This window comes from Tamandua tetradactyla, chromosome 14 (genome assembly GCF_023851605.1).
Source record: "Tamandua tetradactyla isolate mTamTet1 chromosome 14, mTamTet1.pri, whole genome shotgun sequence".
Classification (NCBI taxonomy): Eukaryota; Metazoa; Chordata; class Mammalia; order Pilosa; family Myrmecophagidae; genus Tamandua; species Tamandua tetradactyla.
The window spans coordinates 12,135,446-12,159,888 of record NC_135340.1 but is presented as its reverse complement, the minus strand read 5'-3'; the positions used below and the strand labels follow the sequence as shown (position 1 = coordinate 12,159,888).

Here is a 24,443-nt window from a genome sequence, read left to right as displayed (position 1 = left end):
AACTAATTTGTAACAAGATCAAAAATTAAGAGTGAAAAACAAAAATAATTACAAAAAGAGAGTAGATAAATATTTAATAGATAAGTAGTAGAATATCATGAGTGGATTTGAAAATGAAATGGGTAATTTTCTAGACAATATAGATGATAAACATTATATCTAAATATAAACTCTCAACATAAATAGGGCGGTGCAATAGTGGCTCAGGGGCAGAATTCCTGTCTGCCATGCCAGAGATTGCCCATGACCAAAAAAAAAAAAAAAACTCAAAATAAAATTATAAAAAGGAACACATGAAAAAATGTTGTCATAGAATTACTTTCCCTAACACTGAATGAGCAAGGCCTTTTGAACTCTTTAGGAAACAAATATAGAAGCCAAATAAAAGAGGTGAACTTTTTTCTTTTCTTTTTTTTTTTTTTTAACATGGGCAGGCACCGGGAATCGAACCCAGGTCCTCTGGCATGGCAGCCAAGAATGCCACCGTGGCCCGCCCAAAGAGGTGAACTTTTTAAAATTTATTTTACAAATCTATTCTTTTTATTTTCACATTTCGGGAGATTTAGTAAGCTACTACTTTTGAAATTAGGACAAAATAGCTAATTTAAATTGTCATGGAGAAAGGAAATGAGCATAGATTTTAACCAAAAAGTGATACATAATCACATAATACTAATAATGTATTAAAAGAATTAAATATAGCTATAGTCTATGGATGATACCCAATGATACTTATTGATCTTGTCCATAAGGTAGTATCACAAAATGATAAAATATTCTCTTTAATTTATAATTAGACCTTTTTCAAACTAGCTATGAGTGTTCCTATTAAATAAAACATATGGCAACTCTCCTGTGCAGACTTCTCTATCCCCACGTGTAAGAGAGCATGCCACCTGTCAAAGTTCTGGTTCCTATGAAAGGAAGATGAAGATGTGGCTTTTTTCCAGGTCTACAAATCTAGGCTATACTCAATTTAAAATTCTTTGATATATAAGTTTATCATTACCTATTTGATATTTTATATAACATCAAAAAAACAACAAAATCAGAAACTGTGTGTAATATATGCAATCCTCTTATTCATTTTGACTATCATTTGTGCAACCCTCCTGGAGTGTTAAATAGCCAATGTATAAACAGTGCAGAACCTTTTCACCAGAGCTCTTTTATATGCAAACTAAAGCTGCTTTTCTAGAAAGCCAGTACTAACCAAATATGGAGATTGGCACATTTAAATATTCCCTTACTTAGAGCATTTTAATTAAAGCAAGTTCAGGGGAGAAATCTCATTTTCACAGGCATCAGTCATCTGTAAAATCCCTACCTTCTGGTGAATGCAAATTCATTTAAAAATATACAGGCCAAAAGTTAGGTAAAGTATAAGAATTTCCCCAGTAGCTTTGGGAGAATTCTCTGATGATTCAGGGATGAGTAATTTTAATTTTTAAAATTCATCTCTCTTATTTATTCATTCTCATTTATTTAAATCTAATTTCAGAATTATTAGTGCACAAAGTTATTTTGTGAATTGTTCTTTCAGTAGCTCAGAAAAACTATGACAGTAAAGAAAGGTCAATAAATGGCCCCAAAGATCTGAAGGGAGGAAAATTGGGAGGAGTTTGAGAGAAGTAAAAACAAACAAAAGAAAATACAACTTAGGCAATTCAACTTTTTAGTGAACAGAAAATAGGCATCTTCAATTTAGTTCAAATGATCTTAATTCATTAGAAAACTAAAAGAGGACTTTAAATAGTCTTAAAAACTGTTCTTTACAGCAGAGTGAAATATAAATATGAAAACACACTATTCCTAGACTTAGAAAATTTTGTCCTAACATTAATAAACAAGGCTTCACTGCCTACATGCACAAAAGTCAATAGAGGGACACTGGAATTTTGAGAAAAGAAGTATTTTTTATGGCCAGGTCAACCAGCAAGGAGAGAGGAGACAGAAACTTAATTCTGTCTCCCCAAATCGAGCGAGCTGAAAGTTTTAATGGGGGTGATGCGGGAGGCTGAACGTGGAGGACGGAGTGATGTAGGCGATTTGTAAGAGATAAGAGGAGCATGTGCAGATGGGCATCAGGCCGAATCAGACAATACATGACCAGAAAACAGCATCCTTAGCATGATGAGTGGGTGGAAATTTAAAGGATAGAAGTCATTATATTACTTTTGGTCATCGTTAATAAGGAGTACACAAACCTGGTCTTGGGGAATGCCTGAGAACCAGTTACAGCTAGCTGCATCTGTGGTAGACTAACCACAAGGGGCTGAGGTTACAGAGAGGCCATAGGGAGGCCAGGGAAGTATCCAGTTACAATAATGAGAATGGGTTCATGAGTCCTGTTGGAGCAGCTTCACTAAGGCTGAATGAAGACCTTGAGTGATAGAGTCTAGAGCCTTGCAACCCTCATCAGCGTAACTCTGATCAGTGATAACTAATAGAAATATAGTCTTGGTGCCTTTAATTAAAATCTCTATCTGGAATATTTTTCTTCCCTTTTCCTTGGATCAAGCTGGATAAAATTCTACTATTCTAAATTCTAAAATTCTGCTCAGTCTTTTAAAGTGGTAGCTACAGCTCTTAAGGCCTGAGTTCACTACCTATGAGACCATGTAGAACATGCCTTCAGGCACTGTGCCTGCGCTGGTTTAGGCACTTGATGTTTGTGTGATGGGTGAGGGTACAGATCAAGTGGCATCTACATTCCTCAGCGCTGGAGCTAACTCCTACCTGCGACTCCCACCTTTTCCAGATAGATGTAACAGATTGTATCTGTTTCTAAGTCCATTGGAGTCCTCATCAAATTGTACTGTTCTGAGTGGATATATCATGTGCTATCCAACCTCCTGCCACATATATGCTTTCTGATTCTTATCACCTATTACAGTACCAACTGCAGGTTAGATTCTCTATACATTTCAAAAGTAACTTGAAAAATCATTCTTGCCACAAATAAATGAAAGAAATTCTGAGAATTTTATATAGCATGGAGAAATATATTTTCAGTGAACTTGGAGAAATTTAAATAAAAACAAAACGAGGGCAGGCTATGGTGGCTCAGTGGCAGAGTTCCTGCCTGCCATGCCGAAGACCTGGGTTCAATTCCCAGTTCCTGCCCATGCAAAAAAAAAAAAAAAAAAGAGCATGTTCTGCCATCCTCAAGTCACAAAAGATAGATTGCATTGTCTATATAATCAACATGTAATTATATATAGACTTATCGAGTATGCTTAAAGTACTATTTCCCTGAATCTCTATTTAAATAGATATAAATCAAAAAGCAGTGCATCTTTTTATCTGTAAGTACCTGTGTGATGCAATTTCTTTAAGGCCACTCTACAGTGTCAATTTGTTAATAGTATTATTGGATATAAGATTCAGATTCAACCCAAAATATCAAATCTGATGATTTTAATGACTGTTAATGAATTTTTTCTGAGAAATATCACATTTATACATTGAATATATAAATATAAATAATATCAAGTAATATATATACACCATTCTATTAATATTTTAAATATTTTCCAAATTTTGATTTGAAAGAAAGTGAACCAACCCACTGTCCTTTCTTAAAGGATCCCATTTTTAATTTAAATTTTTATTTTTAAAATCAATGTCTATTCAAGTATATTGTTATAAACTTTGAATATATAAAAGTACAATTCTTTAATATCATAATGCCTTGCTTCAACAGCTTACAATTAAATTAAAATAAAACAAAAAATAAGAAATATACAGTGCTTTCTTTATGAAAATATCATGTAAATTTATGAAGCATTTAAAAGATAATATGATAAATCAAATGAACCACACTGCCAATACACTTTTTTTCTTGAGAAGCTGTTGGATTGCAGAGAAAATGTATCGACATTTCCCAATTAAACTGAATGCCTACATTAAACTGAATGTAGTGCTAATAGGAGGAATAGAATTGAATCACAAATACACAACACTGGACATTTCAAAAGTGTCATTTATATAACATTAAAAGCCATGTCAAGTTGATTTTGGCATATCATTAGCATCCAAATATGATTCCCACCCACAGCTATCTGCCTCTCTCCTAGTTATCCATTGAAATTCATGTGGAGCAAAACCTCATCTGGAGAGCCTTGGGAAGCACCCCCAACTCCTCTCTTCTCCCAAACACTTGCTTCTTGAGGATTCATCATTAAGTATGCCTCTTCTCTGTGATCCTACAGCCTGCATTACACTTGACACTTTATGTTCAAATTTCAACGTTGGTTCAACTAAAATGTAACTTCCTAGTGCTCAGGACTATTTATTTATCACTGTATTTCCACATAATGCTGATCATATAGCAAATATTCAACATAAGTTGTACGCATTGAAGTAATCTACCTCCTGAATTCTTAATAAGAGAAATATTCATATTCAACCCTTAGACCAGAGAATCAGCAGAGAACCTTGGGTTGATTCTAGCCAGGTCTGAAGAGTTGCCTGACTCTTAATAATTCCTATCTAAGCTGGTAGTGTAACATATACCAACATAATCTACCTGTTGCAATGGTAGATTTTTACTCAAGTTTTGCCTCATTTACACTGTGTATAAGACTTTTGTTGGCTGTGCTTCACTGTTGCGGGAAGTGTTTGACCAGAGTTGCTATAAGAACATTTTGCATTGAGACCTCTTGCTTTTCATAGAAAATGAGATGCTACAGGGAACACTTGTAATTTATATTGAACTCAGGCAAATGATTTCTAAGGGGAAATGCTACCAAATTCCCACAGCAAGAATAATTGTTTAAGTGCCTTTCACCCAGTTTTGAAGGATATGAACTTGAGCTCATAGTGCCATAAGCATCATGACAAAGAGAACATCTCCCAAACACTGGGAAGTGCTCTCAATTTTACCTCTGCTGTTAAGCAATTGTATAGCTCTTTCTTCCAGATGTGTTCCTCCCCTCTTAAGTAAACCCATGTAAACTCTTCCCTGTATTTTGGAATATAATTATACAATTTGTAAAATGGCTGTACAATGTCTTCAAGGGTATAAATATATGAAACATAATGAACTGGGAGAGTAGATTTTAATTGAAATTAGCAGTTTGTATTTTTGCCTACACTGAAAGAAAGCTGTCAAAAATTCCTTAACAAAAGAACTGAAATTATCTTTTAATAATTTTAAGGATACTTGGTAAAATTAGGGCAAATTCATGCATTAAATTAAAGGAGGCTGATTTTGAGCTCTGCCTTCTGTAGCTATCACCAGACGAATAACAGGAATTACCTCTACATTTCTAAAAGCAATTATAGTACATGATATGCCATGTAAGTAGAAATAAAAACCAAAACTTGCATTGGAATAATCAATCAACAAGTCAAGTTGATTGTTTCCTACAATAGGAGAATAAGACAAATCTATATATATTCAAAATCTTGACCGATTTTCTCTATGGTATTTATTTTCATATGATAATAAGACACACCTGTGAAAATAAAACTTCAATTAGCCTGTGATATTAAGTCTGCAAAGAATAAATTTTATTATTTAGTTAAAGATTAAAATGATAATTACTACAAATTAATATCAATATCCTTTGAGAATATTTCCTTTAGCTTATTTTTTACTAGTGATTATCTATCAAATGGTTTTTGGGAGACTGTTTTCATATATTTAAGAAGTTCATGTTGAAAAGAACATTATCCATTTGCAGTTGATGAAAGATAGTCTATTGATACCATCAATATTTAGCTATTATATAAAAACAAAGCATTGCAAGTAACTGGGATACACTTTGATTTTACCAAATATTCACTCAGCCTTAGGTTCCTTTGAGCACAGATTACGATAGGATGATGCTTCTGTTGGTTTGCAATAGCCACTGCAGGCAGCTAAGTTGATACTAAATTCAAAGCAATGCATGTGATACAAACACATACAAAAGAACATACATGAGACAGGCAACAGTGGCTCAGGGGCAAAGTTCTCGCCTGCCATGCTATAGACACAGGAGATTGCCCATGCCAAAAATAAATAAATAAACAAATAAAAAGCACGCATGATATCATACACATATGCATGCATATGCATGCACATATACCCACACACCAAATATACACAACCACATCCACATATACCCACAAATCCATGTACACAGCATGTGCCAGTTTGAAGCTATTATGTACTATAGAAAAGCCATGTCCTTTAATCCTCATTCAACATTGTAGGTAGAAATTTTTATTAGATTATCTTCGCAGAGATGTGACGCACCCAATTGTGACTCCAACTATTCCAGGTGGGTCTTGATTAATTTACTGGAATCCTTTAAAAGAGGAAACATTTTGGAGAGAGCCAGAAATGGCAGGAGGAGAGCCAACAGGAACTTCAGAGCAGAGTTGACAGGCAGAGAAGAGAAACATGGATATTTGGATATGCTTGGACCCCAGCAGATGTCTCCATGAGATGTTAACAAGCCATAGGAGAGAGCCAAGGGAAGTGAAAAGAGGAACGCCAGCCCTGGAGAAGCAATGTGAAGGACCCCTCAGGGACAGAGAATGAGAATAATGGAGCCCAGGAGCAATGGAACAGCAGAGGCCAGCCACGTGACCACCCAGCTAACACCGGTGTTCCTGACCCATTGGCCTTCCTTGAATTAAAGTATCTTTCCTTGGATGCCTTAGTTTGGAAATTTTTATAGACTTTGAACTGTAAACGTACAATTTAATAATTTCCCTTTATGAAAGGCCAGTCAATTTCTGGTATATTGCATTTGGGCACTTATAAACTAACACAGATTTTGGTACCAGAGAAGTGGGGTGCTGTTGTAATTTGCAAATACCAAACAGTTTGGAATTTTTTTTTAAGTGGATAAGGGGAAGATTCTGGAAGAGTTGTGAGGAGCTTGATAGAGAAGGACAGAAAGCTTGAAGAGACTGTGACAAAAATGTGGACTCTCAAGAAACTTCTGATGAGGCCTTAGATGAAATGATGCATGTGTTATTGCAAACTGGAAGGAAGATGACCCTTGTTTCAAAATTGCAAATAATTTGGCCAAACTGAGTACTGCTGTTGGATGGAAGTTAAAATATAAAGGTGATGACCCAGAATACTTAGCTGAGGAAATTTCCAAACTAAATATGGAAATGGCAGCCTGGCTTCTCCTTGTAGGTTATAATGAAATGCGATAAGAAAGAGATAAATGGAGAACTGAACTCTTGGATATAAAGAAACCAGAAACTGATAGTTTGGAAAATCCTGGACCTCAAGAAACTGAGACCCCAGAGAATAGTGTCCCATGTGAGGATTTAACCAAATATGGAAGCAGTTAACCCTTATAGAACAAGTGAGGATTTGAGATGGAGTGATCCAGAAAGGATTTGTGGAAAGTCCTTTTGTCTGATGGGCATGATCCCAGCACTACATAGAAAACCAACAAGTATTGTGGGATCTGAATAAATGGAACCTCTGCTGGTCTGGACTAAAAGGGACAGAAAAGGGACAAATTGGAGGAAAAGTTACTTCAGAGGCAGAACTATGGAAGCTAAGGTCCAAAATTTTCAAGAAATCTTGGACCAGTGGAGAGGACCCACCCAAGCACTTGGGGAGGGTGAGCTTGCCTCAAGGGCAGAGGGTGGGCCTTCTACCTCACTGTTCAGGAAGAATTGTGTCCGAGGCCTTGGAGAGGACAGAGCACATTCCTTGGGAATTGGGGAGAGCCTGGCTGTCACCCATTGTTATGGAGGGGTTGAGCTTATGCCCTGGAGATGGCAGAGAGCCTGGATATTGACCTGATGGTTGCAGAGGGTGGAGCTGAGAAAAAGGTGGACGTTCCAATGTCCCCCAAGATTTCAACCACCCCAGTGTTTGCAGAGAGCAAAGTCACTGCTTAGGCCCTTGGCAAGGGTGGGGCAGCCACGTTCTAAAGCCCCAAGGATAAATGACATTCAGACTTTGAAATCCAATGGAATTTGCCCTACAGGTTTCCAGAACTGTTTGGGTCCAGTGACCCCTGTGTTCCTTCCAATTTCTCCCTATGGAAATTATAATATATATCCTATGATTGTCCATCCTTTGTTTGTTGGCAGCAAATAACTTATTCTGAGTTTTACAGGTCAAGAGCCAGAAGAGAATTTTGCCTTAGGATGGACCATTCCTAAACTGGCTTTGATGAGATTTTGAACTGCTACTGACTTTGTATTGTATTTGTATTGTTACTAAAATGGTCTAAAGCTTCGTGATATTGTGATGGAATGAATGTATTTTGCATTTGGAAAGAATATGTCTTTTGGAGATCCAAAGGGTACAATGTACCAGTTTGAAGCTATAATATACCCTAGAAAAGCCATGTCCTTTAATCCTCATTCACTATTGCTGGATGGGATCTTTTTTGTTGTTTCCATGGAGATATGACCCACCCAATCATGGATGGTAACTTTTGATTAGATTGTTTCCATGGAGATGAATCTCTACCCATTCATGATGGAGTTGCTTAATGGAGCCTTTAAGAGGGAATAATTTGGAAAGGACAGGCAGATCACACATAGCCAGAGCCCTTTGGAGATGCATAAAGAAAATGCCCTCAAGGAAGCCACTGAAGAAGCAGAGGTCACCATATGCCTTTCCAGCGAGAGAGAAACCCCTAATATCATCGGCTTTCTTGAGCCAAGATATCTTTTCCTGGATGCCTTGGTTTGGACATTTTTATAGCCTTGCCTTAATTTAGACATTTTTACACCTTAGAACTATAAACTTGCAACTTAATATATTCTTCTTTCAAAAGCCATTCCATTTTTGATACATTGTGTTCCAGCAGCTTTTACAAACTAAAACATACCATCTTCTCACTCTTCTAGTTTCGGAAATCTCATGCCAGTTTCAGAGTATTAATTAGAGTAATATAATAAAGTCAAACAAAAAATATGTATTTCTGGGAGAAGTGAGCATGAGGGGAAACTTTTGGGTAGTTATACTTGAGGATCTAGAGCTTAAATAACAAATGGCATGATTTCAGAGATTTGTAATAGAGCTGAGTATTTCACATATGCATAGCCACATTCGCTATATTTACAGTAAATATTATAAACACTTAAAATGATATTTCAAAATTGCTGTCATAAATTTATGTTAATATAATTTCTAACATTAACTAGTTATATTATTTCATATCCTTCTATAGTTTCCTGAACAGGGTCCTGCAATAAATAGTTACTTAACAAAAACAGTCTGGCCCTTTGGCTGTCATTCTCTATTGGTTGCCATGGCAGAATGGCTTTGGAGTTAGCTTGGGTAACTTTAAATAGCATAATTCACTTTTCCATGGTCCATCTGCACATTTGGTTTAACTTAGAACTTTGTTCGACAAGTATTTAAAATAGAAATATGACAAGCAATATGCTCTCATGCATCCAAAAGAAATTTAAATCGATTTACCAATGCTCAAGACCCTACTGAGTCAGACATCTACACTGCACCTCCTTAGGAGCCTTCCTATCAGATATGGAGTATTTAGATTTTAAAGGAAGCACACAGATTTGCTTCTGTTTTGGAAAGTACTCACATCCTTCACTCCATCACCACAGTACTATTACTAGAATCGCCCTATAAGTCTCCCAAAGAATCAGCACCAGGGGGGAAGCTATAAGAAAAACTGATTATACAGTTCCCTTCATGAAGCCATCAAAAGTAATCCCACGATGCCTTATATACTCATTAACCTCATCCCAACACTAGAAATCTAAACAGCAGAGAGATTAACAACTTACTAAAGAGATCATTTATATGATTGCCTTGTACTTAATGAACTGATTAACATTAATATTTAGTTAGGGTGATTTTTGCATTGCTTTATGTTAGCTCTAAAGGCAGGTCAGATAAACTACAAAGAAGTAAAGTTAATTTTACTTTGAATAAATAAGTGGAGTGTGACTAAATTTATGAATCCTCTAACAAGGCAAATTAGAAATTGGCAGAAAATATTTACAACACATATAACAAGTGCTAAGATCACTTTGATCTATAAAGAGCTATTACAAATTTAAGAGTGGCATAACTATAAATAGGCATTTGAAAAGATAAAATGAAAGCATAATAAATATGTAAGAAGACATCCTCCCTCTTTGTAACTAAAGAAATGTGTGCTAAGATGAAATATGATTTCCCACTGTTATGGGTTGAATTGTGGCCTAATCTCTAGTACCTCAGAATGTAAACTTACTTGGAAATAGGGTCTTTACAAATGGAATTAGGCAGGTTAAAATGAGGTCAAAATGGAGTAAAGTGGGCCTTTAATCCAACATGACTGGTGTTGCAAGAAAAGAGGAGACACAGACAGACTCAGAGAGACGAGATGGCCATGTGACAATGGAGGCAGAAATTGAATTATGCTACATGTTGAAGAACACAAAAGATTGCCAGAAGCTGGGAGAGAGGCATGGAACAAATTCTTCCTCACAGGCCACAGAAGGAACTTTGCCCTGCCAACACCTAGATTTCAGACTTCTTGCCTTCTGAACTATGAGAAAATAAATTTCTGTTGTTTTAAGCCACCCAGTGTGAGGTACTTGGGTAAATACTATGCCCCCCACCTTTAAGAGTGGCAGGGTACTCCAACACAATTTAGCCCCAAGACCAAAGAACACACCTGGCATGGAATTACTTATGAGTTTAATTAGGGACTTACTAACAGGGTAGATTCCTCCTGATGGTGGCCAGATGGGAAATGGAAGTCAGTGTAGCACACAGAAGAGAGAAAGAGGAGTTTCACGGGAGCAGCTTATACAGGCTTCGGTTCACAAGGTGTGAAAATGGAGCTGAAGCAGGGTCTCATGAGATTTGATTTGAGGAGGAGAGTTTAATGACATGTTTCCCCCGGAGGGGTCCGGTTGACCTTTAACATCTGTCCCAGTTATGAAGGTGGCTGCGTACAATGACTTGTTCTCATAAATAGAGGGGGGGGGCAGGGTCTGGGCCCTGGGTCCTCAAAGTCCACCAAGGGGACTTTGACCAAGGGGAGACAATGCAGCCATGATCCACAACAACAGTATAACAGACAATGTGACCTTAGGAGTTCCCCATGCAAAGATAACAACCTTAAAAAGTGATGAATCCTGTGAATTCAATCTGAAATGAGATTCTTTTCCAGATTTTCAGAGGTGTTGGATTTTTCCAGGGGAAGAATCAGTATTATGGGCAGAGGCATGAGACATGCTTCCCTTTCACTTGTGACAGGCAGTCCAGATGTCTTCCCACATGTCTTTGCCCCATAAGGCGCAGCCTACAGCAATCCACTGATTTTGTTTCCATGTGGCCATCCACAATGTCAGGTCCCAGTACACTGCCCAGTTGTCAGTAAAATAGTTAATGCATCTCCTGGTTTGTGGACAATGACCATGTATACAGCCCTTAATTCAGCCCATTGGCTGCTTTGCATAGATCCGGTTTCCCACCATATGCTGTCCCTACTAGATTGAGCAGCTATTGCTGGCCAGGTAGCTGGCTGCTTGTGTGCTCTTCTGTCTGCATGCCAGGCAGACTCAGGTGTACTGACACTTCTGTCAATGATGGGCACAAAAATAGTCACTTGGGAGGATAAGCAGGGAGGAGCGAACTTTCTTCCATATAGGAAACTAGTCCTAAGATATCATGTATTTTTCTGCGCTTAAAAGACTGTTGTTACAGATGTTGCACTGTAGCAAAGAAGCTTTCCATTTCATTAATGTGCTCATTTGCGCATTGCCAGAGTAAAGCTTACTGGCAGCATCCTATATCCACTCCTGTAGGGGGATGGCTATTTTTAATTTCACAGAGCATTTCCAAGTTAGTCCTTCAACTACAGTAAACCATTATAGGCAGCACACAGTAGTTTTTCTATATTGTCACTCAGAACTTGTCCAGAGCTGAGACCAAAAACTGATGGGAACTTGCTTCACCTGTTGCCTTTGGCACAAGCCCTTTACAAAGATAATATTGGTACTGGCCACTTTTAATACACAAAGCACTTCTGGGCCCAACCACTCTAAAGGTTGAGCCTGTGTAAAGCTTTCTGAAAAGTAGCCTGCTGCATAATATCCCATGCCAATGTCTTTCCTTTAGTAAGTATGGCATACAAGAGTTTTAGAATCTGCATTAAATGGAGTACAAATGGTCTCCAAGAACTAAACAAGCTAAGGAAAACCATGAGCTGATTAGGAGTATGTGGGGTGGCGTAATTTTGCACTTTATCAACAACAATACAGGGAATAGTCTTTTTGTCTTATCCAGCCAAACAACACCCAAGAATTTGACAGAGCAACCAGACTCTTGTAATTTGTCCTGATTTACTGCACATTCATGGCTGTCAAGGTGGGCTACTATGGTCTTAGTGGTGATTTCTAATTCTGCAAGTTAGTTATTAACACAAAATCATCAATATATGGAAAAAGAGTGACCTCTACTGGATTTTTACATCTTGGGCTACCAAGATGTAACCTTTTGATTAGATTGTTTCCATGGAGATGTGATGACATCATTCAAGGTGGGTCTTAATCTGTTTACTGGAGTCCTTTAAGAGGGAGACATTTTGGAGAAAGCATGGACACTTGGAGACAGAAAGATGCTAAGGAGATGCTAAGCTAAGAGACAAAATCCAGAGTTTGCCCCAGAGATGCCAAGAGAGGATCCTGGAATTAGAAACTGAAAGTAATGAACCAGGAACAAGAACCAGTAGATGCTAGTCATGTGCCTTCCCAGCTGACGGAGGTGCTCTAGAGTTTGATGGCCTTTCTTCAGAGTCTAGACATCATCTTGTTGATGCCTTAGTTTGGACATTGTCATGTCCTTAGAACGGTAAATGTGTAAGCCAATGAATTCCTTTTGTAGAAGTCAATCCATTTCTGGTATAGTGCATTCTCTCATCTTTTGCAAATTGTAACACGTGAGTAAATGTCTACCTTTGTCTTTCTCACATGAAGGTGAATGCAGGATATTGGAGGGATCTGAAGAAATACTTTAAAAAGCAATAAAATATCCGACACAAAAATGAAATTGGCTTATTTGAGTACTTATGTCCTATAACAAAGTAGCTTTTTTTTTGGGGGGGGGGACAACTGCAAACAAAGAAGGAATCAACTTGTTTAATTCTCTATAATTATAGTTACCTGCCAGGCACCAGCAGGCTTCTTCACTGGCCAACTGGGCTATTAAATGGGCTGTGATGGGGATTAAAATCCCTACTTTTTCCAATTCCTTAATGGTGGCAGTAATTTCTTGGTGAGTCCTGGTAATTTATATTGACACACTGCCACCTTGTGTCTGGGGGAGGATAACTTAACCCATGATCACTTAGCATGTCCCCTTCGGATGGTTTTGACCACCTAGCACTGCCAACAATTTGGCAACAAGGATGGAATTGTCTGGCAGTTTCTGAATTTGAGTAGATCAGCTAAAGGTCAGTGGCCACACAATAGCTAGGTAAGAGACCCTCAATTATAAGAATATCTCCTTTCTACACTTGTTTGAATGAACCATCTTCTTCTCCAAGGAAAGAGTTTTCTATTGAATAAGACTGAGTAATATAGATTCTAACATCTCACCAGATTACCATATCATTAGATATTATCAGAAGTCAGGAATGATTTCTGAAGGCCTTTCTCTTAGAGGGTTAAAATCTGTGCTTTATTTGGAGTAAGTATATGAAAATCCAATCTTGGAGTTATTTATGGATATTTATTTTATTTTGGGTATTAACATATTTGCTGGCATTCTCAGGTCTCATCCAAAGCAAGTGAATTATTGAAATTTGTGAAATGAACATATTCTAAGAGTAAGTAAACAAAAATAAAGCAAGACAAAACAAAAAATTGACTTGAATAGCTAGAAGGAAAGATAGAGAAAAATGGAAGAGGAAATACAAGAAAGAAAAGTCCTCGCTCATTTTTCTACTGCCTCTGGTCCTTCTTTTTATTCCTCCCTGCCTCAACTTGACCTCTAGGAAGACGGAGGTGATGATCTTCTAGACGGATATTTTCTTTCATTAGTGGATTTCCCTGCAAAAAAGGGTGACGGTACAATCTCTGTAGCTGGTAGTAAATGATCTGCTCTGTGTTTCTTGTGGCCTAACCCTGACTCACTTCACGTCTTAGCCCAGATTCCACCTCTGTGAGTCCCTTATCATCCACATACCACATAGCTAGGAAAGTAGACATGATAAACAGATAAGATCAAAAAATAATTGAGAAACTGGATGAAAAGCTCTGTTCCAGTGTGAAGGCAACTGGATGGAGAGTAACTGCACTAGTCACATAGGAAAAGACCAAGTGTTAAACCAATAAATACTAGCACAGGGAAAAGAAATCAAAGTGGCAGGTAATTCTACCTTTTTTCTATCTCAATGCAGGAAAACTAGCCATTCCTAGTCTGACAGCCAACACAGCTGATGATGATGAAAACCTACCCAGGCCCCTCTCGGGCCAATTCAGCAAGAGGAGCACCAATGCCTTTTCAAACAGCTGAATCATTCACCTAAAGTCTTTATTCCCTGTATTCAGAGAAAAACAACAGACATTTGCAGAAATACTCTGCAACATATTTTCAGTTTAAGGTTCCACATTTGCTCAGTTGATGGAGCAAGTTCTACAGGAATCAAAGGATGCCCCACCACATAAATAGGTACAGTGACAGAGAGAGAAGTTCACTGGTCACTACCCAAAACAACAACAAAAGAACTAAGGGCTCTAGAGGCCCACCAAGAGGGGTTGTTGACCACCATTTTTGAAGCCTTTCAACTAAAGATGAGGTGGGAAAAGTTACAATGACGTACCCGGAAGACAGATGATAACCGCATTTATTTACATCAGTAGTTTGCTGAGGCTTTCTCAAAATTCACTGGCATGGACCTGGAATAGATAATAATAATTATGCTCAATTTTTAACCTTTATCTGGGCTCTCTTGCTGACTATCCAAACTCAACTTAAGGAAAATTTAGCAGGATGGCAAGTACAGCCATCTTATCAGCAGCTGTTCAGTTTTAGGAGAATCTAGAGAATACAAAAAAGAAAAGAAGAAATTTAAAAAATTGCTGAATTAGAACTCTTTATAAAAGGAATAATCCACAACCTGATAAACCTATGAAGAGCACAAAGGAAGAAAGAAAACTGTATGTTATTATAGTAAGAAGACAGGACATTTGAAAGAGAATCTGGAGGATCCAGAAATCCAGGAACAAGGGAATCAGGAAAGTTCAGAAAGCCTGAGAGTAAATTTACATATTTAGGGAACCCTGGAGGTGAGAATTAATGATACTGGTGCTACTTTTTCTGCAATTTCTTCAGAAATGCCTTGCTTTACTTGGATGATAGATCAATGCAAGATGTTAGTATTTTAGGTCAGTCTTGTACTTTTTCTTACTTGTTGCCTTTCCTTTGTAGTTCCCATAACATAGGTCCTCTGAGGAACATGCTTTCTTAATTTCTTTGAATTCTTCTGCAACCCAATGGGAAGAGATTTATTGCACAAATTAAGGGCTACCATATTCTCTACTCCAGAGGGTGTGTTTGTGGAGCTTAGGTTGGGGGTAATACAGGCATCCAATTCAGTTATTATGTACTTTCTGAAAGAAAATAGGTATGATAAAGAGTGTTACTCTTACACCACACTGGAAAAGCACTCTGTGTAGAATCACGCCAGTGCATTGCTTTGGGCCTTGGAGAATAAGGATGTTGGTTTAATTCAAGTTATAGAACCAGTAAGAATAGTTTATCAAAGGAATAAAGACTAAACTATGGTCATGTGTAAAACAATATCATTTGTCAAGAGCTTACTTAGAAGAAATAAATCTAGTCATAAAAGAATTAGAAAAGCAAGTGATAATGAAAAAGGAAGATTTACCCTGTGACCCAGTGAAAGAAGGAAGGTAAATTCTATTAAAACAACAACAAGGGTGCAAAGGTAGTTCGGTGGTTAGAATGTCTGCTTTTCATGTGAGAGACCCGGGTTCAATTCCCAGACCACACCCCCCCCCAAAAAACAGCGACAATATAGAATTGTACGATATCTTAAAGAAGTAAATACCTTTTGTTTTTCCACTGAACCCTGTAACTCTTAATCCTGCAAGTGTTCTGACTTCAGTCCTGTTATCTACAAAGTTCTTTTCTACATGTAGTTGATCTATGGTCTTGTCTTTTTCCTTTTCTTTTTTTCTGTTCCGACAGCAGACAAATCTAAGTTCTGTTTGTGTTTCTTATAAAAGAGTCCAATATTTATGGCAAAGGATTCTTCAAGGCTTGAGGAGTCTTAATATTTTTTCTAGTCATTTACACAAAAAGTTAGAGAAATTTGTTCCATCACAGGGCACTGTAATTATTCAAATGTTCATGGTTTGCTGAGAGTCTCAGAAACTAAAAAGCAATGCATATCTAATACTTTGACTTTATTACTATTCCTTGCTTCACAAGGGCATAAGGCCTCACTAGAGAAATTGTAACATTGCCAAACGGAGACACAATACTCAGGACATCTGTTGTCGGCTGAAGACTGTAAAGTGTTACAATGTAGCAAATTTTGCAGATAAAAGTGGCTTATTTCATGCATAATTGATAATGTTTATTGATGGGTTCTGTACTTGAAATGAAGTGGTGACCTTAGGGCTTTCTATGCCGTGGCGATTTATGACCTTTTGGAAACTTATGTTTTCTCTGAAATTAAGCAGAGTTAATTGAACCAGAGTTTCAATTTTTGTTTCTGAACTTAAATATATATATATATATATATATATATATATATACACACACACACATGTATGTATGTATAAATTATGTATATATAATATATATAAAGTAATAGCAAATAAATGTAAAGTGTATATATATATATATATAAAGTAGAGAGAGAGATTAGCTAGTTAGCTAGCTAGATAAATAGATGATATGTAACAGATATGTCTGAGATTTTAGTTAACTGTTATAATAATATAATTATTAAATTGGACCCATCTGAAAAATGGCTCATGTAATGGTTTTGTTCATCCATAAGACTTAAAACAATTAGAACCATGTACATTAAATGCTAAACTTTCAATCTGCCCTCTTGAACCAGGGCCTCATAATAAGACTTAGATTCTATATAAAGGATAGGGGTGTCTTTGTTTCTCACATCTGGGAAAAATAATTTGGTGAGATGGAGAAATTATTGAAGGGTTTTAACTGTCATTTAATGTGATGTTACTTATGCGATTGATGAAAACTCAAGAAATTTATTGGACCTTACCAGAAAAACATTTACCTAAGAATTCAAATAATAACGCTGCAGAATTAGCCCATTTCTTACAGAACCTCTGTAAATATTAGAGCAAATCTAGTAAAACTAGTCTTATTTCATCCTCAAGAATAATATTTTTTGACATTATCTTTGATCAAAAGGAGTGCAGTAGAGAGAAAGCTTATGTTTCAATAGAAAACCACAGCATGCTTTAGTGGGTTATCAGCTTCTTGTCCTGAGGCCAGTTAGAATGAGGGTGTTAGCTGGCTGGTGAGCAGAGGATAAATTCAAAGAAGTGGATAGGTCACAAGTAGAACAGCCATAAACACTCCCTGGGACCGACTGACCCCACCTGAGTGGGCCACCTATGATCAACCATCAACAAAGGAGAAAAAGGAGAGGGAAGTAAAATAATTAATAAAAGTTACAAAAGGAACAAAAATCTATAAAGGCAGATTGCCCACAATACCAGAGCCTCTCATCTCTTGCCTCTTCTTCCAAGAGTGCCTGCATGCCCGCCTGCATGTGTACTTAATATATTTTCTGCCTGCCTACTTTATCTGTGCTGTGTCCTTGAATTCTTTCTCATGGCATGGCCAAGACCCTAGGAACCCAATGACAATAACAGCCCTATTCATTGTTTTCCTGCTATTTTACACCTCTTTATGAGCTGCAGATTATTCATGGTTGTGTTACCTAACTGTAAATTAATTTGCATCTTGTCATCAGCATACATTGTCAACCCTAAACAAATTTTAAATTTTGTTAATTGTCTTCAATATATGGCTATAGCGCTCCAAAAAGAAAAAAAAATGACTCAGGCTTGAATAGGGTAAGACTTCAGAACTAACTACAAAATAATGCTTCAATAGTTGATCATTTGAAAGTACAAACAATGAAGACACCATAATTGCCAGTAAAAATGACTTTATGAAATGGAGGGGTTTTGCATATTGCTAATCAAAAAGTTTGTGTTCACAAGTGGTATATTTGTGTTATACCCCAAGGCAAATATTGTAGTGATATTTTTAATTCATCCTGCAATAATCCTGATAATTGCTTTGCTTTGCATTTTTCTGTGGGCATGCCACGGTATCCATGGAGCTGCACCTGGCCCAGAGAAAGGTGGAAAGAGCAATAGATACATAATTCGTAATGTTACCATTTTATAGTAACAAAGAGGGGATAGTAAAGGCAAAAATTTTTTTTTCTTTAATTAAAAAGGCTTAATTTACCCTGCTGAATCTAAGGGAAGAGTTTTCTTTCTTCTCATATCTTAGTATTTACTTTAGAAACCTATAATTGTAGGTTCTCCCTTTGTCCTTTTGAAATGCGATCACCACTATCTCCCAGTTTTCAGGGAAGAGATTAGCATGACATCCAGGACACTCCTGGCTTAAAATTGGAAACCTACCTCTGAAACATCTTAAAAATGTGCATGTAATGTGTTGTAATTTCTTAGCAATACAGAAAGGATGAGCTCTCTTTCTGTTCCTACAATGTTTTTGCAAGTTGCCTGTGATACAGCACATTCTTTCTAATTGCTTATTCAACAAATAAAATAGTTTTTCTTTCCCTTCTACCTTTGTGAAGAGTTTCTGGTTGGGAGAAGATTTTGTTTTTAATTTTGTTTCCCCCAAAATACGTGTACATATGTACTTATATGTGTTTATTGAAAGGCAAACTCACCAGGAATGAGGCAGTAACAAAGGGGTTCAGGCAAAGGTTTTATTTCAGGAAGAATCAGAACCACCTGGGCAGTGTTTCAAGAGAGAAATAACTACTCCAAAGTAGTGGGGGATAGGGTTTTTATGGCTCTGGGGTAGGGAGTTGGGGCTTGGGATGAGGCAGGTTTTCGTTGGTGGGTTTTGGGGAGTTGGCAGCCTTCCACTGGTGAAGTTTAAAAGTTAGATGCTGCCTCTGGTATGCAGGGTTGTAATTGTCAGGGTGTGGATATTGAGTAAGGGGAGTTTATCACATGAGTGCCGCTACCATAGGTGGAGGTTGAATAATGGGAGTTTATTGCAAGAATGCAGCTGCTAGAGCGTAAAAAGGCATGCACTGGGGTGGAGGAAGCTTTTTGAAATATTTGCCAGGGGTTGGTCACATCATGGGGGAAAAAGGTCCTGTCCTGCTGGCCTAAAATATATTGTGCATACTTCTATTTCTAATCCTTTTGACATGAATCTATTCGCTTTTAACAGTTTCATTGATTTTTAAAGTGGTTATATATTCCAAACTCATTTAGTACATTTCCTTACTCATTCCTGGAATCAGAAATTTCGCCAAGGAATCCTGGGTCTTTGCAGTGTGAACTAGTATTCTGAGATTACATTATGAACACTCACTGTTATCAATTGTTTCTACATATTTCTTTAGACATATATATAAAATATTTGTAAAGGTTAACTATTAACCTTTATCTTGAAACTTCCGCTACAGAAACAGGATTATATAGGTTTGAAACCATAGGGGACACAGGAGTCTTGAGCCCGTTTTTCAAGGTGAAATAGTCAGAAGCTCACCTTATTACTACAACAAATAATCAAAATATTCAGGACTAGAGTAAAGCCTATTGTATCAGGGCCTCTTCTCATAACTAAAACCTTCTCCAAGCTTATTTTGCAGGTTTTCAAGTTAACTGCAGGAATTATAACCTGTGCATGGGCAGAAACACAGATTCTTGCCCTTTAAATGAATTTTGAGACACCAGGAACAAAGGTAATCCCTTTCAGTGCCATGGTTACAAGGACAAGGAGATATTGGAAGCAAATTAAATGTGAGAGCTTTCAATTAAGGAAGATACAGCCTAAAATCCACTCTACTACATATATACAACTCAGTAATTAATCAATAGGACTATGCAAATCTCCCCATTTCTGTTCCAATCTCTCACCTACCATTTCCATAAAATTTCCCTTAACTCTCACATCAGTGAGATAGATTTGAGCCTCGCCTCCTGCCTCATTGCTAGTCGACCTTGCAATAAGACTCTTTTTTTTTTCAAAATCTGGATATCATAGTACTGGCTTCTGTGCACGTCAGACAATGAGTCCTTGCTCAGTAATGGGCTATTCATTTACCCTTGTTGATGTGAAATTTTATCTTTCAACCATGCTGGAAATCTGTCCCCATTTACATCAATTTTATTACATTAATTTTAATTCTCATTTGTTTTATGCCAAATAATATAGGCAACAGACTCAAAATAATGTTAACAGCAATGCAAGCAATAGGCTTATTAAATAAAGCTGTTTTAATTTTCTGCAACTTTTTTTTCTAATTTTATCCCATTAAGAGTTATGTATAGTGCCACTGCTGTTTCCGGGATCCTGACACCTCTCCAGTTTCTCCTCCAGGACAGCTACTAGGGGAGTAGAAACGATACAGAACAGCTCCCAAAGCCACGACAGAGATAAAAAAGACAGCATACCCCATCCTGGAATGGCTGGCTGGCTGAGAGAACCCGCTCTGGTGAGATCGCCGAGGGGCGCAGGCTTCACCGGGCGGGGCGGCAAGCGGCCAGAGTCACTCCCTTCCCCCTCCCCGGGCTGGCTGGGAGAATTGGACAGACGGTCCCCTCAAACCGCGGTGGCTGGCGCCCACACCACGCGCGGTCCCCCGGACCAACTGAGAGAATTGGATCAGAAATCCCCAGGCCGCAGAGAACGGTGACGGGGGGGGCCCTTCAAAACCCGTGAATCCCCGGGAACGGTGCACTCGCCCAGGCAGGCTGTTGCAGCTGGCGCCCTCCCGCCACGCTTGGCGCCCCGGGCCGACTAGGAAATTTGGACGGGCGCTTTCCCGGGCTTCAGCGGCCAGTGACCCTCCCTGCGTTCGGACCCCGGGCCGGCTGGCACTCTTCCAAGCCACTTCGGCTAGCGAACCTCCCAGACGGCGAGAGTTTTCCAAAGTTAAAGGACCCACAGCACCTTTTACTGGTGGGATCTGCAGACAAACGTGTGCCACAAGCACCACCTACTGGGCAGGATAAGAAAAACAGAACCCAGAGATTTCACAGAAAAATATTACAACCTTGTTGGGTCCGACACCCAGGGAAATCTGACTAATTGCCCAGATGCCAGCAGCAGAAGATAACTGTCCACGCTCAGAAGATTGAGAATATGGCCCAGTTAAAGGAACAAACCAATAGTTCAAATGAGATACAAGAGCTGAGACAACTAATGCTGAATATATGAACAGAAATGGAAAACCTCTTCAAAAATGAAATCGATAAATTGAGGGAGGACATGAAGAGGACATGGGCTGAACATAAAGAAGAAATAGAAAAACTGAAAAAACAAATCACAGAACTTGTGGAAGTGAAGGATAAAGTAGAAAAGATGGAAAAAACAATGGATACCTACAATGATAGATTTAAAGAGACAGAAGATAGAATTAGTGATTTGGAGGATGGAACATCTGAATTCCAAAAAGAAACAGAAACTATCAGGAAAAGAATGGAAAAATTTGAACAGGGTATAAGGGAACTCAAGGACAATATGAACTGCACAAATATACATGTTGTGGGTGTCCCAGAAGGAGAAGAGAAGGGAAAAGGAGGAGAAAAACTAATGGAAGAAATTATCACTGAAAATTTCCCAACTCTTATGAAAGACCTAAAATTACAGATCCAAGAAGTGCAGTGCACCCCAAAGAGATTAGACCCAAATAGGCGTTCTCCAAGACACTTACTAGTTAGAATGTCAGAGGTCAAAGAGAAAGAGAGGACCTTGAAAACAGCAAGAGAAAAACAATCCATCACATACAAGGGAAACCCAATAAGACTACGTGTAGATTTCTCAGCAGAAACCATGGAAGCTAGAAGACAGTGGGATGATATATTTAAATTACTAAAAGAGAAAAACTGCCAACCAAGACTCCTATATCCAGCAAAATTATCCTTCAAAAATGAGGGAGAAATTAAAACAGTTTCAGACAAAAAGTCACTGAGAGAATTTGTGACCAAGAGACCAGCTCTGCAAGAAATACTAAAGGGAGCACTAGAGTCAGATACAAAAAGACAGAAGAGAGGGGTATGGAGAAGAGTGTAGAAAGAAGGAAAATCAGATATGATATATATAATACAAAAGGCAAAATGGTAGAGGAAAATATTATCCAAACAGTAATAACACTAAATGTTAATGGCCTGAATTCCCCAATCAAAAGACATAGATTGGCAGAATGGATTAAAAAACAGGATCCTTCTATATGCTGTCTACAGGAAACACATCTTAGACCCAAAGATAAACATAGGTTGAAAGTGAAAGGTTGGGAAAAGATTTCATGCAAATAACAACCAGAAAAGAGCAGGAGTGGCTACACTAATATCCAACAAATTAGACATCAAATGTAAAGCAGTTAAAAGAGACAAAGAAGGACACTATATACTAATAAAAGGAACAATTAAACAAGAAGATATAACAATCATAAATATTTACGCACCGAACCAGAATGTCCCAAAATACGTGAGGAATACACTGCAAACACTGAAAAGGGAAAATAGACTCATATACCATAATAGTTGGAGACTTCAATTCACCACTCTCATCAATGGACAGAACATCTAGACAGAGGATCAATAAAGAAATAGAGAATCTGAATATTACTATAAATGAGCTAGACTTAACAGACATTTATAGGACATTACATCCCACAACAGCAGGATACACCTTTTTCTCAAGTGCTCATGGATCATTCTCAAAGATAGACCATATGCTGGGTCACAAAGCAAGTCTTAACAAATTTAAAAAAGATTGAAATCATACACAACACTTTCTCAGATCATAAAGGAATGAAGTTGGAAATCAATAATAGGCGGAGTGCCAGAAAATTCACAAATACATGGAGGCTCATCAACACACTCCTAAACAACGAGTGGGTCAAAGAAGAAATTGCTAGAGAAATTAGCAAATACCTCAAGGCGAATGAAAACGAAAACACAACATATCAAAACTTATGGGACGCAGCAAAGGCAGTGCTAAGAGGGAAATTTATTGCCCTAAATGCCTATATCAGAAAAGAAGAAAAGGCAAAAATGCAGGAATTAACTATCCATTTGGAAGAACTGGAGAAAGAACAGCAAACTAATCCCAAAGCAAGCAAAAGGAAAGAAATAACAAAGATTAGAGCAGAAATAAATGAAATTGAAAACATGAAAACAATAGAGAAAATCAATAAGGCCAGAAGTTGGTTCTATGAGAAAATCAATAAGATTGATGGGCCCTTAGCAAGATTGACAAAAAGAAGAAGAGAGAGGATGCAAATAAATAAGATCAGAAATGGAAGAGGAGACATAACTACTGACCTCACAGAAATAAAGGAGGTAATAACAGGATACTATGAACAACTTTACGCTAATAAATACAACAATTTAGAGGAAATGGACGGGTTCCTGGAAAGACATGAACAACCAACTTTGACTCAAGAAGACATAGATGACCTCAACAAACCAATCACAAGTAAAGAAATTGAATCAGCCATTCAAAAGCTTCCTAAAAAGAAAAGTCCAGGACCAGACGGCTTCACATCTGAATTCTATCAAACATTCCAGAAAGATTTAGTACCAATTCTTCTCAAACTCTTCAAAAAATCGAAGCGGAGGGAAAACTACCTAATTCATTCTATGAAGCCAACATCACCCTCATACGAAAACCAGGCAAAGATATTACAAAAAAAGAAAACTACAGGCCAATCTCTCTAATGAATATAGATGCAAAAATCCGCAATAAAATTCTAGCAAATCGTATCCAACAACACATTAAAAGAATAATACATCATGACCAAGTAGGATTCATGCCAGGTATGCAAGGATGGTTCAACATAAGAAAATCAATTAATGTAATACACCATATCAACAAATCAAAGCAGAAAAATCACATGATCATCTCAATTGATGCAGAGAAGGCATTTGACAAGATTCAACATCCTTTCCTGTTGAAAACACTTCAAAGGATAGGAATACAAGGGAACTTCCTTAAAATGATAGAGGGAATATATGAAAAACCCACAGCTAATATCATCCTCAATGGGGAAAAATTGAAAACTTTCCCCCTAAGATCAGGAACAAGACAAGGATGTCCACTATCACCACTATTATTCAACATTGTGTTGGAGGTTCTAGCCAGAGCAATTTGACAAGAAAAAAAACACAAGGCATCAAAATAGGAAAGGAAGAAGTAAAACTATCCCTGTTTGCAGACGATATGATACTATATGTCGAAAACCCGGAAAAAT

At 37.7% G+C, this 24,443-nt stretch overlaps 1 long non-coding RNA gene across 5 annotated transcripts in view; it reads right to left on the bottom strand.

Moving 5' to 3' along the window:
• LOC143654803 (uncharacterized) overlaps positions 1-24,443 on the bottom strand; it is a 296,513-nt gene that overhangs the window by 187,394 nt on the left and 84,676 nt on the right. Inside the window, exon 2 of one of the 5 annotated variants that reach the window (XR_013161973.1) lies at positions 14,772-14,847. The exons of the other annotated variants lie outside the window; for them this stretch is intronic. This is a non-coding gene — a long non-coding RNA (uncharacterized LOC143654803). The remainder of the gene's footprint in view (positions 1-14,771; positions 14,848-24,443) is intronic. 5 annotated transcript variants of the gene reach the window in all.